This window comes from Pan troglodytes, chromosome 5 (genome assembly GCF_028858775.2).
Source record: "Pan troglodytes isolate AG18354 chromosome 5, NHGRI_mPanTro3-v2.0_pri, whole genome shotgun sequence".
In the NCBI taxonomy this organism is placed as follows: domain Eukaryota; kingdom Metazoa; phylum Chordata; class Mammalia; order Primates; family Hominidae; genus Pan; species Pan troglodytes.
The window spans coordinates 110,968,114-110,985,082 of record NC_072403.2 but is presented as its reverse complement, the minus strand read 5'-3'; positions in this window follow the sequence as shown (position 1 = coordinate 110,985,082).

Sequence of the window (16,969 nt, the reverse complement as noted above, 5' to 3'; positions counted from 1 at the left end):
TAGATTAGCTCTTAATACTGAAACAACCGTAGGAGTTAGGTTATATTATTATTCTGATTTTACAGATGAGAAAATAATATTTATGGAGGTCAAGAAACTTCTCCAAGTTCAAAGAATGAGGCAGGGGCAGCCATGGCATTTAAACCTAGGTACTTGGATCCCAGAACCTATGTTCTTAACCACTCTGTCTTCTTAACAGCTAACCCTTTTTGTGAAATAGGACCCAGAGGTCCTCAAAGAACAATTCACTTGCTTGAAATAAAGGAGCATTTATTTTGTGTCCTTCACACTAGTGTAGGAGTCTGAGCTGAGCCTCATTCCAGGAAGCATGTCAGCGGGACCTTTCTCTTTGGGTCAGATGGAGGAGGAATAAGTTTTATGGAGTTCCACTTTCAGAAACAAAAGCAGAACAGGACACCAATGGGGTTTCCAGCTACCAACTCAGTTTGGCCAGGATATTAGGAATTATAGGATGGGACCATATTGTCTGAACTTGCTAACATTTCTGAAATTCTATAATTTCCCATGTTTCTTGTTTGTAGTATTTCCTATTTTTTATGGCTATTGGTAGTAAAATCCTTAATATTGAGAGGATTTAATTTTGGAGTAGGGCTTGCGTTTGATAGAAAAGACTATTTTTTGGAGGAGGGGCTGGGTCACACTTATGCACAGCATTACTAACAACTCAAATCTTTACTCTTAGAAAGGCCAAAAACAGTAGTCTAATAAATGTTTGATTTTACCCTGTGGACATCCTTGTTTCCTTTGATTCTTTCTAGCCCTCTTTCTTCCAGGAAGAGCTAAACAGCACGTTCTCCAGGGTTTTGCTGTGTAGGGTATGACAGTAAGTTCCCTGAGAGCAAGTGGACTCAATGAATGCCATTAATTGCCCTGAGTTTCTTTTGCTTCTATAGATTTTATGGAATTCCTACTCTGTTTTTATATTCATACAAAATGCTTTGCCCTTTTACTTAAATCCCTATGTAAGAGCCAGCAGAATCTTAGGAAAGGTCAGGATGGAAAAATTAGATATGGCATCAGAGAACAGTGCGATCAAATAAATCATACAGAATATTGCATTTTCATAGCAGTGCTTATTAGTTCAGTATTACGTGGTGGAAAGTGAAGGGGCTTTTTTAAAATCTTTTTTTACCCCGGTAACTCCTAAAAAACACACCCTTCTCCCCCTCAAACCAAAACAAGCAAACTAACAACAAACAGGAATACAAAGTTCTGATGTACGCAATGGGAGAATGTTCCCTAATCTGTAGCAGGTTATATATATACAGGGGGCTGTCCACAAAGAAGGAGCCATCTTGGGGTATAAACTATGATTTTTCACACTAAATATAATCACCCAAGGGATATATCTTTAAAAACTTTCAGAGCATTGCAAGAAACCAGCAGGCAACATTTTCAACCTTTTTGATGCCAATGAGGCAGAGGATCTAGTTGTAAACTTAACTCTGAAAGGAATACAAAGACAGCTTCTCCCCTTCCTCCCAAACTAGTCATTTTCTGATCAAGGTTGATCCTGTGTCTTCAAGGTCCAAACTAGGCTAGAAAGTTACGGTCTAGCCCCAGTGGCATCCTTCGCTTATCTTCTCCCCGTAGTGACCCTCTAATGATTGACCTAAAGCAGGGGTCAGTAAATGCATCTTGCAGGCCAAATCTGGCCCACCACCTGCTTTTGTATTTGGCCTGCCATCTGTTTTTGTATGACTTGCAGCTAAGAATGGTTTTTACATTTTTAAACGGTTGAAAAAAGAATCAGGGGATTTTTTTAGTGACACGTGGACATTATATAAAATTCCAATTTTAGTGACCATAAATAAAGTTTTATTGGAACATAGCCATGCCCATTTGTGTTATGTATTATCTCTGCTTTCACGCTACAATGGAAGACTTGAGTAGTGGTGACAGAAACTTTATGCAGCTTGCAAAGCCAAAAATATTTACTATCTGGTTCTTTACAGAAGCAGCTCGCAGACCTGTGCCCTAAAGCACTATTTGCTGCCACTGCAAAGGCTTTGAAACAACTGCAGCCAATTAGACTGACCACTGTGAGAATCGCTTGGCTTGCTTTGATCCTGTAGGTACAGCCCCAGTTGAAGTGCTTTAGAAATGTTCGAGCAGCATACTGTTCTGGAAGAAAAGGTCTGCAGGCTTTTCAGAAACAGAGCAGGAATTCCAGATCTAGGGGGATGCTTATGCCTTATTAAAGCCATTTTAATAAACTTGCCCCCGCCCCCCTGCCCAAACGGGGCTGCAGTGTAAGGCCGTGACAGTAATGTCCTGCACAACTTCAGGTTATGTCACTCATAAAGACTGTGATGTGAATGGTGTCCTCTTGAGTCCTACGCTGTAATGGCCGTCCTCCTAAAATCTGAGAGAAGAAATATCTGTAAATTAGGAGTGGAATAGTGAGTGGACATGTTAGTTTGAGTCTTAAGTAGATACCAAGACAGAATTAGATGTGCAAGAAATTTGTTCACGAAAACACGTGGGAGGGGGTAGGAATTGGTAGAGACACGATTAATTTGAGTTGAATGTCTGACACCTGTGAATGGAGAAAGGGACAGAAAGAGGATCAGGAAAGAGAGCCTCAGACGGCAGTGAGCCTAGAAAGTCTTATCCGCGAGGATAGGGGTTTTCCTTTTATGGGAGTCCCTCCCTTATAAGTTCCTGGGCTGATTTCCCCTTCTTTACTCAATCATCATTTAGGAGCGACCTGGAGAGAACGTGACCTCAGCAAGAATACCACAGTGGATCCAAAGGTTCTCAAAGTGGATCCAAAGGTTTTCAAAGGGGATCCAAGGTGTCTTAACTAGAAGCTGCATACACTCCTCAGGGCTCGTTTTCTCTTAAAGGGAGACCTGAGCAACATATGCCCATGGCCACCACAGCAATTGTGAATGAAGTGTGTGTGTGTATGTGAGTGTGTCACTTGGAAAATGGAGGGTTAATTGCAGGGCAAAGATGTGAAGCCACAGCCTGGAGTTCCCCTGGTTCGGTTCCATTAGCCTGCAAATCAAGTATGTCATCTGCAATCATTATATAGAGTCTTTGAGCCCCGGCATTGCAGAAGGTCTAATAGCTGCAGTCACTTCTAATCAGGAGATACTGATAAAGTCATTCATACTTCCTGTAAAGTCCCTAACTATACCAATATTGTTCCAAATTTTCCAAATCCAACCCTGATTTCCCAGATTCCTTTTCCCACAACCCCTTTCCCTTTGGGGAAATCAAAAGGTACTTCCCATAGGCTGGTCAAAGATCTTTTTAAGCCTCACACGGCCCACAACACCCCCTTATGTGGGAGGGAAATACTGCTTTTTCCAAGCACAGACATTTCTATGATATATTTTTATCCTTACACACTCTTGAGAGGTAAAAAGGATAGGTATTATTTTACTCATTCTACAAATGAGAGCTCTTAAGGCTCAGAAATTAAATAATTTTCTAGAGGAGAACTCAGGTGTTTCGCTCCTGGCCCTTTACCCCTTTCATGGGACCAAGCCGTCTTCTGTGGAAATAAGCCCCTTACCAGGTGATGAGAGCAACATGTCAGGGTTTGTGCTGACCTTTGGTCTCTAACTGGAAAGATATCCCAGTGTAATGCTTCCTTTCCAAGGAAGCTTTGTTATGTTGGTCTGTAAAGTCACCTAAAACTATAGCCATATGTGCTTTACTTCAAAGTTACAAAGATAGAATTCCTAGAAAAAGAATGTCATACCAGCAAAGAACAAATATGGTGCGAAAGTATGCCCCACCCCCAGAAATTTATCCTTCAAGAGAGAAAATAGGATAAAAATATGATGAAATGGTATAACTGAGTAACAATTTAAGGAAAAAAATAAAGCTGACTCCTTAAACAAAATATATTTTAGAGAGAGCAAAGATTTACATGTGAGAAATAAAACCATAAAATACTAGATTAAAATATAGGAGAATAATTGTATAGCTCTGGGTAGAGGAGGTTCTTTCTATGCATGATAAATAACACAGAAGCAAATACTGATGGAGTAAGATTCTCTATTGAACCACTGTTTCTCTGATTCCATTGTTGCCAAATAATCTGATCATGATTCATGTCTCCATGTAGTTGTAAATTTTTATTGAGCATTTACTTTTATTGTCATAAACATTTTAAGTGAATTTCTTCATTTATTTATCACAATAACCTCATGAAAAATACTCTATTACTGCACCAACTACCCTGATTTGGACACTATGGCATAGAGGGTTTAATTGATCAGAATTCTGCAGTCAGTGAGTGGCAGATAAGATGTGAAGGTCAGGCCTACCTGAGGCCAAGTCTCCTGTTCTTTTCCACCAGATTAATTTTACTATAGAAGAATGTGCTGAAAGACTGTGCTGAATTCCTGATTCACTCAAAAATTAGATTTCTTATGGCAAACTAATAAACAGGCATTCCCTTTATTATCTTCTCAGGCTCAATCAACATAAGCTCAACTCCAGTTAAGGAATCAGCTTTATTAGTGAGTCCAATCAATGCTGGGTGCACAGACAGAACTAATGCTCTCAGTTTGCAAAGATGTGGCTCAGGACTCAAGATGAAAAAAATTGTTGAAGGGAATGACTGTATGGTCCAGAGTTGCTATCTTGCCTCTCCTGATGACAACTTTATATTTTCTACTATTAATACTTTTTAAAAAATAGACTAGAGTAGTACTTTCTTTAAAAAAAAAATAGACTTTTTAAAAGAGCAGTTTTAGGTTCATAGCAAAATTGAGCAGCATGGTACAGATTCCCATAGACCCCTGACCCCACATGTGCATAGTCTCCCTCACTGTCAATCTCCCCCACCAGAGTGGTACATTTGTTACAACTGATGAACCTACATTGACACATCATTGTCACCCAATGTCCACAGATTATATTAGAGTTCGCCCTTGGTGTTGTACATTTGTATTAGTCCATTTTATGTCACTGTAAAGAACTTCCTGAGGCTGGGTGATTTCTAAAGAAAAAAAATTTATTTTGGCTCATGGTTCTGCAGGCCATGCAGGAAGCATGGTGCCGGCATCTGCTTCTGATGAGGGCCTCAGGAAGCTTTATATTTATGGCGGAAGGCAAAGGGGGACCAGCATGTCACATGGAAAGAGTGGAATCAAGAGACAGAGAGAGCGAGGAGGGGCCACACTCTTATATAACCAGATCTTGCATGAACTAACAGAGTGAGGACTCACTGTTTACCATGAAGATGGCACCAAGATGTTCACGAGGGATCTGCCCCCATGACCCAAATACCTCCTACCACACCCTACCTCCAATATTGGGGATTACATTCCAACATGAGATTTGGAGGGGACAAACATCCAAACCGTATCAACACTCTATGAGTTTGGACAAATATGTAATGACATGGATACACCAATATGGTATCATACAAAATAATTTCACTGCCGTAAAAATCATCTGTGCTCTGGCTATTAATTCTTCTCTCTCCCAACCTCTGGCAACTACTCATCTTTTTACTCTTTCCATAGTTTTATCTTTTACAGAACGTCATACAGTTAGAATCATACAGTATGCAGTCTTTTCATATTGGCTTCTTTCATTTAATAACATGCATTTAAGTTTCCTTTCGGTGTTTTCATGGCTTGATAGCTCATTTCATTTTAGCACTGAATAATACCCCATTGTCTGGATGTACTATAGTTTACCCATTCACCTGCTGAAAAATATCTTGGTTGCTTTCAGGTTTCAGCAATTATGAATAAAGTTGCTATAAACATCCATGTGCAGGTCTTTATGTGAACATGGTTTTCAACTTGATTAGTATTTTTAAATGGGCAAACATATAGCAGATAAAACATAACATGGCTAGCAGAGATGAGGTTGCTAATCTGATGTGTAAAAGCCCTTATAGTGAAGTAAATTTCTGGCTTCAAAAGGGTCATAATATTAGCCAAATGTCCCCACGCTTATTTTAACATGGCATTACACAGTGCACATGCAAAAAATTGGTTGATTGGAGAACAATTAACATGAAATTAAGCTTGAAGTTTGATGACCCTCCAAAAGAGCAACTTAAAGGCAGATTTGGTGTGCCCAAAAACCATTGTTTTCTGGTGATTTGACAGTGTTGACCTAAGTCAATTCAGAGCTTTAGGTGACAAACCGTACTGTGACAATTTACTACACACTGCATCACGGTTGTTTGTCACAGTTTTCTGAAATCAATAAATATAGCACTGGCAAATGTTTCTGGCAGGGGAATTGTTTTCAGTAAATTCTAGAAGGGCAGCTGCTGAGTGGCAAGAAGGAAGCCAGAACTAGAGTGTTGCCACTGACCTTAGAAAAGCATCAATTTCCAAGCCCTGATCCTGACCATAAAGAATGTTTGCTGCACAAACAGTGGATTGATTAATATGTTGAGAGAAGGGGTAATTTTGAAACATCTAGCTAGAAGGTTCCTAGAATGTACTGAGACAAAATAAGTGTACCTTTTACCAAGTATGCAACAAATGATATTACTGGTTAGTGATTACAGAATGTTACAAACATGGCTTGTGTTCTCTGCAGTTTTTCTAGCACATTTGGCTTGCTGAAAGAAGTTTCAGGCTCTGTCTCCTTCTGTAGACACTCACTTCCTAACCCTGTAAAATCTGGCTTCTGCCCTCCCATGCTACTGACAGTGTCCTCTTGAGTTACCTTCCAAATGTCATATTCCACGTTTCTTTTTTTTTTCTGCTCCTCTCCTTGACCTCTCTGTCATTTGATAACATTTACCACTCCTTTTCTGAGTGTCTCTTGCCTCAGGTTTCGTGACGTGATATCCTGCTATTTCTATCCCTCAGTTATACCTGTTTCTTCCATGAATTTATTTTCTGCCTCAGATCTCCTACGTGTGGCTGTCCGCCCAGGTTTTAGACTTGGTGCTCATCTTTTCTCTCTGCACCCTCTGCCTCTTCAGTCTCATAGTCCCCTGTGGCTCTAACCTCACACTAGTGAAGGTCTTTTGAGCCTGGGTCTCCAGCCTCCTAAATTCCTGCTGCACTTCCTGGTACCAACACCCTGCCAGAGACTTCCCATGGACAGTCCACCCTGTTCTGTTATTGGTTTCCCATTTTAGTTTCACTTCTTACCTCCCAAGTTAAATGTCCTATTAGTTTATCAACATATCAGCCTTTTTTCTCCCAGCCACCTCCACTATACCTGACTTCCATGTTTTTACTAGAGGTGCTGCTTAAGCAGCTCATGCTACAATCAGGAGTAACAAGTGCCTAATTTGCCTTTTCAAATACCATGTGAGCAGCTAAAATAACCAAATAAACATGGAAGCAGCTATATAAAGCCTAGGCGGTGTCAGTTTGCATCCTCCAATTTAGAGAATAAAAAGAAGAATTTTTGCTTATTTTATTGTAGAGGCACAAGGCCAACCCTAATCTAATTTTGGGGCATTAAACCATCCTCCAAAAAGTCTCTGCAATGCCAAGGAAGATCCCAGAAATTATGATTGATATACAAGGTGGTGCCAGGGCTTGGATATTTTAAGACATATTCTTTATTTGAGGACTCCTTTATAAGGGTGTCCCATTCACAGCTTGTCTGTCAGTTTCTTTTTAGTTCTTACATTTTTTACTTTATTTCTAGTTATCAAATGTCCTTGGAAAGATCAATAAAAATATTGAAAATAAGGTAGGCCTGGGAGGGTGGGATTTGGGGTGGTGGTAATCAATGGTAGATGATATAGTGAGAATTGCTCATCTTTGGCCTGGAATGAGATAAGGTCAGGCCACAGCAGGGGTCTGTCACTGCCCAAGGCCCCAGGTGAGGAGCAAAGAGTATAGATTGTATAGAGAAGAGCCTGTATGCTGGGAAAAGCAGCAGGCTGGCTAGCTTTGAGCACAGCTACGAGAAAGATTTCTGCTTCACGTCATAGGTATATGAGTCCCAAAATAGTTTTGGGGCTATTTATAAGAAAGGAAGTCTGAGGATACATGGAGGTTTAGATTAGGTAAATAACCTTGGAAATACCATGCTTCATTCAAATTAAGAAAGAATAAATGCTGTGACTTAACGAACATATCTTATAAATTTTAAGAAACACATTTCAGAGATGTTCAATTGTTTTTTTAAAAAAGTAGGTCTAGGAATTGATAGAATATAGTTAAAGCAGTTGATCAAGAAAAAGAAGGAGACTACACTAAAGAGAAATTTCTTTTTAACTCCCTGCCACTTCAGGTGGGCAGCTAAGATGAAACAGTACTGTAGAAAATCTATAATTCATGAAAGGTGACATTCTTTGGTTGACACTGTGAGTTAACTGAATCCTTCCATCACCTGTGATTTTGAGGCAACTTCTAATCTTATAAGAGAAATTGTTTTTTCCTAGGAAGAACAAATGAAAGTGTATCAGAATATAACTTTGTTCCTTGATATTTTAAAGAATTTACATTTCTTAAAAAATTAAGAGACGGTTCAACAGGAGACCTTTACAAGTGCAGTCCATCAGCTATCAGTTAGCAACACGCTTCTACCTTCAGATGCAACTCAATAAGAAGCTGCTCCCTCAGTGGGTATAATCTGGGAAGGGTGTTCTTTCCTCACCTCCTGACAAAGCAGAAATCACACCATATGGCGATTTCCATGAATTTTGACTGATTTCAAGCCAAGGTGATAGTAATTTCCCACTGGGCTAGGTTAGAGCGAACACTGCCACCGATCAGGCGCATACACGAGCAGTCAATAGACAAAGTCTGCTTCTAAATTAGAAATACAAGTTTTCAAAGCTGTTTTTCTGACTTACCTGTCTGCACCTGATTTCTATGGTCCTTGATTACTGTGGCTCTCTGACAAATCCTTCCAAATGCTCCCAGTGCTAAGTTGCAAATGTTTGGGTGACACCTGGGTTTGGGCGCCTGCATTGAGAATGAGTGCTCAGGAGATCAAAGGCCACCTTGGTCTGGACACTCTCAGGTCCAGCACAGTTCAGGAGTCTCATTTTTGAACCATTCCTGAACTATTCACTAGATTCTTTATAAGAGAAGTTTGAGGAGGTTTCCACCCAAAGAATGGTGAGGGGATTAGTTAATAACCCATATCTTTCCTTCCAATTGCCAGTAAAATCTAGAGTACTCTTTTTGGTGCAGACGTATCTTCCCCTATTAAGTCTCTTACTTCATGAAGGAGAAAGGAGCAGCAACTAGGGTGATGACTTGTTTTGACAACATCAAAGTAAGTGAAGAAAAAAGTGAGTCTTTTTTTTCTCTAAGTGACACACATCATAAAATTATAATCTTGTACTTTTGGTTTTGGTGTTATAAGCCCAAGAGAGATGCTTTTATTGAAAATGTAATTCCTGAACACTTGATGTCAGATATCAGATAGCAATATTTTGCTTTATGGCATTTTGCTAAGCTATGGTTTCCAGAGTCACTTAAGTATGTTTTTCCCCAAATTCTACTGGATAAAAAATGAGGATTACAATGCCAACATTCAATTCCATTTTTATACAAGTGTCGTTAATGTCTCTGATATGTACCATTGCCATACTTATGTTTGAGGACTGAAAATATAAATGAAACTGAATTCTTAAGAAGTTGCTTTGATCAAATTTTTATACTCTAAACCAGTAGTGATAAAGCAATATAAAAACTGCACACAGTTTCAACCTTCTCCTGTTTACTAATAAAAGCAGCATTTTTATGCAATCAAGCTTTTGTGTTCTGAGGTGAACGTAATATAATGATTGCATTTGCATTTTCAAGTATTGATCATGTTAGCATCTTTTGTAGCACACCTGTGAAATTTATACTTCGGAAAAAATTGCTTTGCAACGTGAGCAGACTCCATTATAGTTTAGTTGTCTTAGGGTAGCATTATGGAGTTGTGGTTTAGAGCACAGGTAGGCCTTGGAGTCAGACAGAACTGGGCTAAATCTCAGCTTTGCCACATCAGCTGTGTGACCCTGAACACATAAATTAACCTTTCTTAACCTCAGTTTCCCCATCTGGAATGGAGTTGATAGTAATGCCTACTTATAGGACTGTTTGGTGATTAGATGAGAAAATGCATGTAAAGCACTTACCATAGAAACATGGACTCAATGATATTAACTGCCATTCTGTTTGTGATAGTGGTGCTTCTGATGGGGTCATCATAATATAACTAGTACAAAAGTCAGACTGGTTGTCTCTGACTCATATATGGGGGGAGACTTAAACCCATGGAGGGAAATGGTCTATAGTATGGGAGAGAAGAGATAGCAGGGAGGAGGTTTTCTGCATATGTAGACTTGGATTTGTTCTGTAGCATCAGAGCAAAAGGTTTGTCTTGCAAAATAAGTAGGATGGAAAAGAGAAAAGGAAAGAGATTGTTCCCAGATGATGCACTGCAAACAAAACTGAGAGAGATGGGACATTGCTTACAGGGTTTCAGTCTCAGTACGAATCTCAGGATCCTGCATGTGAAATTCATGTGGGGACTTGTGGTTTATTTAGGCTAAACCATCTTTGACAATTTATTTTTTAACAGGCAAGTTTTTCTCTTTTCTTACTTGAAAAACAACATAAATGGTTACCCCTTCAGCAAACCTAGCTTCATGGGAGGACCAAGATCACTGGTGATTTTGATTCCCACTCTATTTCCTCAAGTATAAAAATAACAGGAGTCAATCACAGAAGTTCTTTATTTTGGGGGTTCTTAATCTTGGGAATATCATAGACTACCTTAAAAATTTGATAAAGTTTGAGTTCTCTCACCCCAGAAAAAATTGCAAACATACAACTGTAAATATGATTTTGTGTACAACTATGGGAGTCCCAGGTTCTGATAAAGCACACTCAATAGACTCTGGGTTAACAGCCCCTGATAGGGTTATTCCTAGCCATTTCTCTTAGTGTACTCTTTCAAATACTCTCACCTCATATCTTCAGGATTGTGAGTGTGAGGGGAAGAGTTAATGTTGTGAATACATTTTTTTCTTGCCTAAAATTGGTCTAGACTTGCTTAAGGGGATAGGTATGTGGGATTTGCCAGGAAAGGTGGAAATATATTCTGACTAGGCTAGAGTGTCAGGTGGACTTGATAATGAGCTTTGCAAGGATCTCTTGGACCTCATTCCGCTCATGCATCTCCTTGCTCACTCAGCTGCAGCCACCCTGGCCTCATTGAAAAAGCTCTCACATGCCAAGCACACTCCAGCCTTACGGCCTTTGCTCTTGCTGTGCCCTCTGCCTGGAAAGCCCATCCTTCCTGCAACTCCTATACATAATTCAGGCCTTCGCTCCAATATCCACTTCTCAGAGAATTTCTCTGGCTATCACATCTAAAAGAGCACCAATCACTCTCCATGTTCTTTCTTGCTTGTTTTTTTTCCTCCAAACTTTTCACTACCAGACATTGTTATGCTATATCTATTTGTTCACTTTTTTCCACTGTTCTACTACAGTGCTCTTCTCACCCACAGTCTACAGGCAGCCAAAGTCTACTCCTTATGGTTCCCAAATAGTCTACACAACTTCATGTTTCATTTTCATGTTTCGCAGAATGTTTTCTCACCCTCCAATCATAACTGCACCACCCATAATGTTTTCTTCCACAGAGAAAAATTTTACTCATACTTGAAGGTTCACTTGAAATGTCACCCTCTCTTCTTAGCTTTCCTTGAATTCTTCCCCAGCCATTGCCATGGCAGAAATCAATTTAAATTTTGTCTTACTCCATACTTTCATAAATAGTATTAAAATAAAATCCGACATATCACATGGTATCATAATTATCTGCATGCATTTCTGTGTGCCCTGCCAGGCTGTGAGCTTCTTGAAGGCAGGCACTGAGTCTTTGTTTCTGAGGCTCCTGTGCCTTGCATGGGACATGGCTCACTGTAGGCCACACAGAGAAGTTAGGCTTGGATGGAACTGGAAAATTGACAGGTTCTTCAGGCAGAAGTGTTTGGGAAGAGCCATCTAGATAGAGTAAACAACACAGGCAAAGACACTGAGATGTGGAAGAAATGACTTGTGGGAGCTAACTGTTGGGAAATGGATTTATTAGGGGTACTGTGAGGTGAAGTGGCCGGACAGTAAAGTTGGTGCTGTATTAGTCTGTTTTCACACTGCTGATAAAGACATATGCGAGACTGGACAATTTACCAAAGAAAGAGGTTTATTGGACTTACAGTTTCACATGGCTGGGGAGGCCTCACAATCAAGGTGGAAGGCAAGGAGGAGCAAGTCACATCTTATGTGGATGGCAGCAGGCAAAGAGAGAGCTTGTGCAGGGAAACTCCCAATTATAATACTGTCAGATCTCATAAGACTTATTCATTACCACAAGAACAGCATGGGAAAGACCTGCCCCCATGATTCAGTTACCTCCCACTGGGTCCCTCCTACAACATGTGAGAATTCAAGATGAGATTTGGGTGGGGACACAGCCAAATCGTAAAAGGTGCATACCACCAAGAGCCTATGTATGGTCTGTAAGGGAAATGGCTGAGCTTTAGTCACGAGTAGGCCGAGGTGGCCTTCTGGAGCCTCATGACTCAGTGGGTTTGGAGCGCAAGTGCACAAACCCACATATTATGTAACCATGCCATATGAGGTGCATTAGTTGATCACCCATGTGAGCTCATGCTTGGCTCAGAGCCACTATTGTCTGTAAAAGTTATAATTACCCTGCTAACGCTGTACATACAGCTTGCTCACACCCAGAGAGAGAGAGTAAAGCCATATTGAAGCTGCCTACGATTCCTCGAGTGTTTTTCTAGCTACCCGCCACTTGCCCACTGACTCCCCTTGGTCTTTGGTTATAACCTGATAATTGGCATCGTGAATAGAATCCTGAGGGGAGTGCACCTTTGGTCCACACTGATTCCGGGTTGGCCATGTGGCGGCAACACAGGTTGTGGTACCCAGTGTCAGCTGTGCTGGTCGGATGGGCTCCATTGGAAACCTGGGCAGTGGTAGACGGGTCCCCCGCGAGCATGGAGTAGGTGCTGAAGCAGCTGGAAGCACAGAGCACTGAGAAGGAGTGACCCTTTGCCTGCAGAGTTGGATGGGCATTTTTGATTGCACTGTGAGAAGCACACACCCAGTACCTGAGGGATGCAGTGCAGTAAGGGCCCTCCAGGCACAGGCAGGGTGCCTGGAGGCCTGGCTACACAGCTCAGGAAAAGAGTTAGAAGCTGCTGTGAATGGGGACCTCCAGGCACAGGTGGGATGCCTCAGGCCTGGCTACAGAGCTTGGAAAAGGAATTAGAGGCTGCTGTAAATGCAGGCCTGGGTCCATCATCTTGGCCAGAGACCCCCACTGGGTCTGATGCTGAGGAGGAAGAACCCGTGTTGCAGGCTTGCCCAGTGGTCTGTCAGAAGGTAGATCATGAACAGCCACTGGGGCTCGAAGGGCAGGCTCAGGGATCCCCCCACCATAATGCGACATACTTCATATACTGCCTATACCCCAACCGAGTTGTGGGAATTAGGCAAGCAGTGCAACCAGCTTCCAGGAGAACCTCTGCCCACCCGGATGCTTCGTTTGTGGGATGAGGGAGCAGATAGTATCTCCTGTTCTGCCTCTGAGATGGAAAAGCTGGCCTCTATCATAACTCACTCATCCCTCTGTCAGTGGTTGCAGGTGAGCAGGCCATTGGCACAAGAGCAACATGACCACCCTCTGATTGAGTGGCAATGGGCAGCCATACGGACTGTGTGGAATGACGCTGGTGAAATACCCAAAACTGAGAGTAAATGGCAGTCGTATGCCAATTTGGTGCAAGTCATCCAGGAGATGGGTATGCAGCAGGCTATGTTTTACCTGAATACCTGGGGGCCAGATGATGAACATTTCACCTCCCACATGAGGGATCTCATGCCTTTGGTTCCCTATCTGCTGTCTTCACCCCATATGTAGGGCACCACATACATGAAGTGACCACTGCTGTGGTGGCTCTTGGGGAAGCAGAAGGCTATTGATGGGATTGAGGGGTCTGTGCCATGAAGAAGGGTAAGATGCCCTGCCCTCAGGGGCCCCCCATGGGAGAAAAGGAGGCCCCAATGAGTGACATGCTCACAGATGTGGATAGATTTGATTTTGGACAGGGTTGAATGAGAGAAAAATAAAAAAGCAGCCCAATAAAGTACTCTTAACTTTGTGGAGACAGTTGTCTCCAGAGCAGCAATTCCAGAAAAAGCCAAGGGGGAGAAGGACATTGCTGTGCAACTGGGTCCCACCTGGGTGCTTTAGCTCAAAGACTATGTGCTGCGTCCAGGTGGAAATGTAGAGCCTTTTCTATTTGATTAAGGAACTGGCTGAGGTGCCCAGCTTGCGGGGACACCGGACAACTAGAGGCCACATGTGGAATCAGTGATCCTTTGGTACCCCACCAATGTACAGTGGATGCTGGTGCTGGTGGATACTAGTGCAGCTTGCAGCCTTGTTTATGGGAACCCAGATAAGTTTCCAGGCAAACCTGCTTACATTGACAGTTATGGAGGCTGGCCAGTAAAAGTGAAACCTATATCTCTGCATCTTGGCCATTGCCATTTGGCTCCCCGTTTATATATTGTGTATGTCTCTCTCATACTGGAATACAGTCTGTGAGTGGACATTTTACATGGCCTGGTGTTACAAACCACAGCCAGAGAATTCAGACTCTGAGTGCATTTGGTGAAGCTGGTTCTGTGTGTACATACGCATCACCAGCCTCAGGTCCTGCCACAACCCCTATGGGTTACTTCCACCCATCAATACCATTTGCCGGGTGGGCATACAGAAATAACTGAGACAATTAAAACATTGGAGGAAGTGCAGATAGTGCGCGACACCCACACCCCCTACAATTCTGCAGTGTGGCCAGTTAAAAGGCCTGATGGAACTTGGCAGATGATGGTGGGCTATCAGGAATGGAATAAAGTAACACCACCTTTGCCTTTGCATGCAGCTATACCATCAATCATGGATTTGATGGACCGTTTGATGACAGAACTGGGACAGTACAACTATGTAATGGACTTGGCAATGCATTTTTCTCCGTAGACATCACTCCAGAGAGCCAGGAACAGTTTGCCTTTACATAGGAGGACAATGGACTTTTACAGTATTGCCACAGGGCTATGTGCACAGACCCACCATATATCATGGTCTAGTTGCCATGGATTTAGCCACCTGGCAATGTCCAGAAGAGGTCCGCCTATTCCATTATATTGACGATATTATGTTAACCTCTAATTCTTTTGCAGATTTATAAGTGGCTGGACCCCTCTTGCACCAACATTTGGCAGCATGTGATTGGGCTGTCAATGAATCCAAGGTCCAAGGACCTGGATTATCTGCCAAATTCTTGGGAGTTACCTGATCAGGTAAGACAAAGGTCATCCCAGAGGCTGTCATAGATAAGATTCAGGCATATCCCCAGCACACCATGCAAATGCAAATTTTTATGGACCTCCTAGGATATTTGTGGGCATTTGTCCCCCATTTAGCTCAAATGATAAAACTGTTGCATTGGTTAACAAAGAAGGAGCCACCCAGGATTAGGATAATGCAGCTGAGAACACCTTCCTGGCAGCGAAGCAGGCTATTCAGCAGGCACAAGCCCCATGGGTAGTTGATCAGGGGTGTCCGTTTGAGCAGGATGTGCATATGACTACAGATGGTTTCGGCTGGGGCCTGTGGCAGTGTATGGAGTGCTTAAGAATGCCGGTAGGCCTTTTGGTCCCAGCTATGGAAAGGAGCTGAGCTGTGGTATTCCTTGACAGAGAAACAGCTAGCAGATGTATATGCCACCCTTCAGGCTTGTGACAGTGTGACAGGATGGGCTGCAGTCATCATGCAGATGACTTACCCAATGGCAGGATGGGTGCATTCACTCATCCCAGACTGGGACAGCAAAGACATCCACTTTCGCAAAGTGGGGCACCTACTTGGAGTAGCAAAGTATGCTGAGTACAAGTCCTTTAGCAACAGAGTTGCAAGAGGTCTTGGGACCTGTAGTCCTAGTGCAAGATAAGGCCATGGGGCCTGAGACACCCCTAGAACCTTAGCTTTCACCATTTAAGGAAGGGCATACCCCTATTCCTGATGGGGCATGGTACACAGATGGGTCCAGCTGAGATGCTACTGCTGCCTGGACTGCTGTTACAGTCCAACCTAGTACTGACACCACATGGTTTGAAACTGGGTATGGACAAAGTAGCCGATGAGCTGAACTTAGAGTAGTATGAATGGTGATCACCAACGAGGTGACACCTGTGGTAACCTGTACCAATAGCAGGGTGGTCTAGCAAGGCTTAACCTTGTGGTTAACTACCTGGAAAATACAGAAGTGGCTAGTCGGCCACTGACCCATTTGGAGCCAAGCCATGTGGCAAGACCTCTGGGAAATGGGTCATCAGAAAGAGGTAACTATTTATCATGTGTCAGACCGTAAGCCTTTGGCCACCCCTGGCAATGATGAGGCAGATGCCTTGGCCAAGGTTTGATGATTAGAGTTGGCACCTACACGAGATGTGCCCATGTGGCTACACTGGAAACTGGGACATGCGGGGGGTAAACTGATACAACAGTTCAATAAGCATTGGGATCTGTCCCTGCCCACGCAAGTCATTTGGGAGGCTTGTCAGAAATGTCTGGCATGTGCTCAGGCATACCCTAAACAGAGGCAGCTGCCCAGTGTTACACAAGTAATGATAGGACAAGTGCCCTTGGCCAGGTGGCAAATAGACTATGTTGGGTCACTACTGACATCGCAAAAGTATACACATGTGCTAACAGCTGTGGGCACGGCCACAGGCCTGTTGTTCACCTAGCCTTGCAGTGTGGCTGACCAACAGAATACCATCTGGGCCCTGAAATGTGTATGTGCCCTCTATGGCCGCCCTCTGGCTACTGAAGTGATAGAACACATTTCACTGGACAACAGGTACAACGATGGGCACAAAAAATGAATATAAAGTGGGGATTCCATGTGCCATACAATCTGCAAGCTGCGGGTATG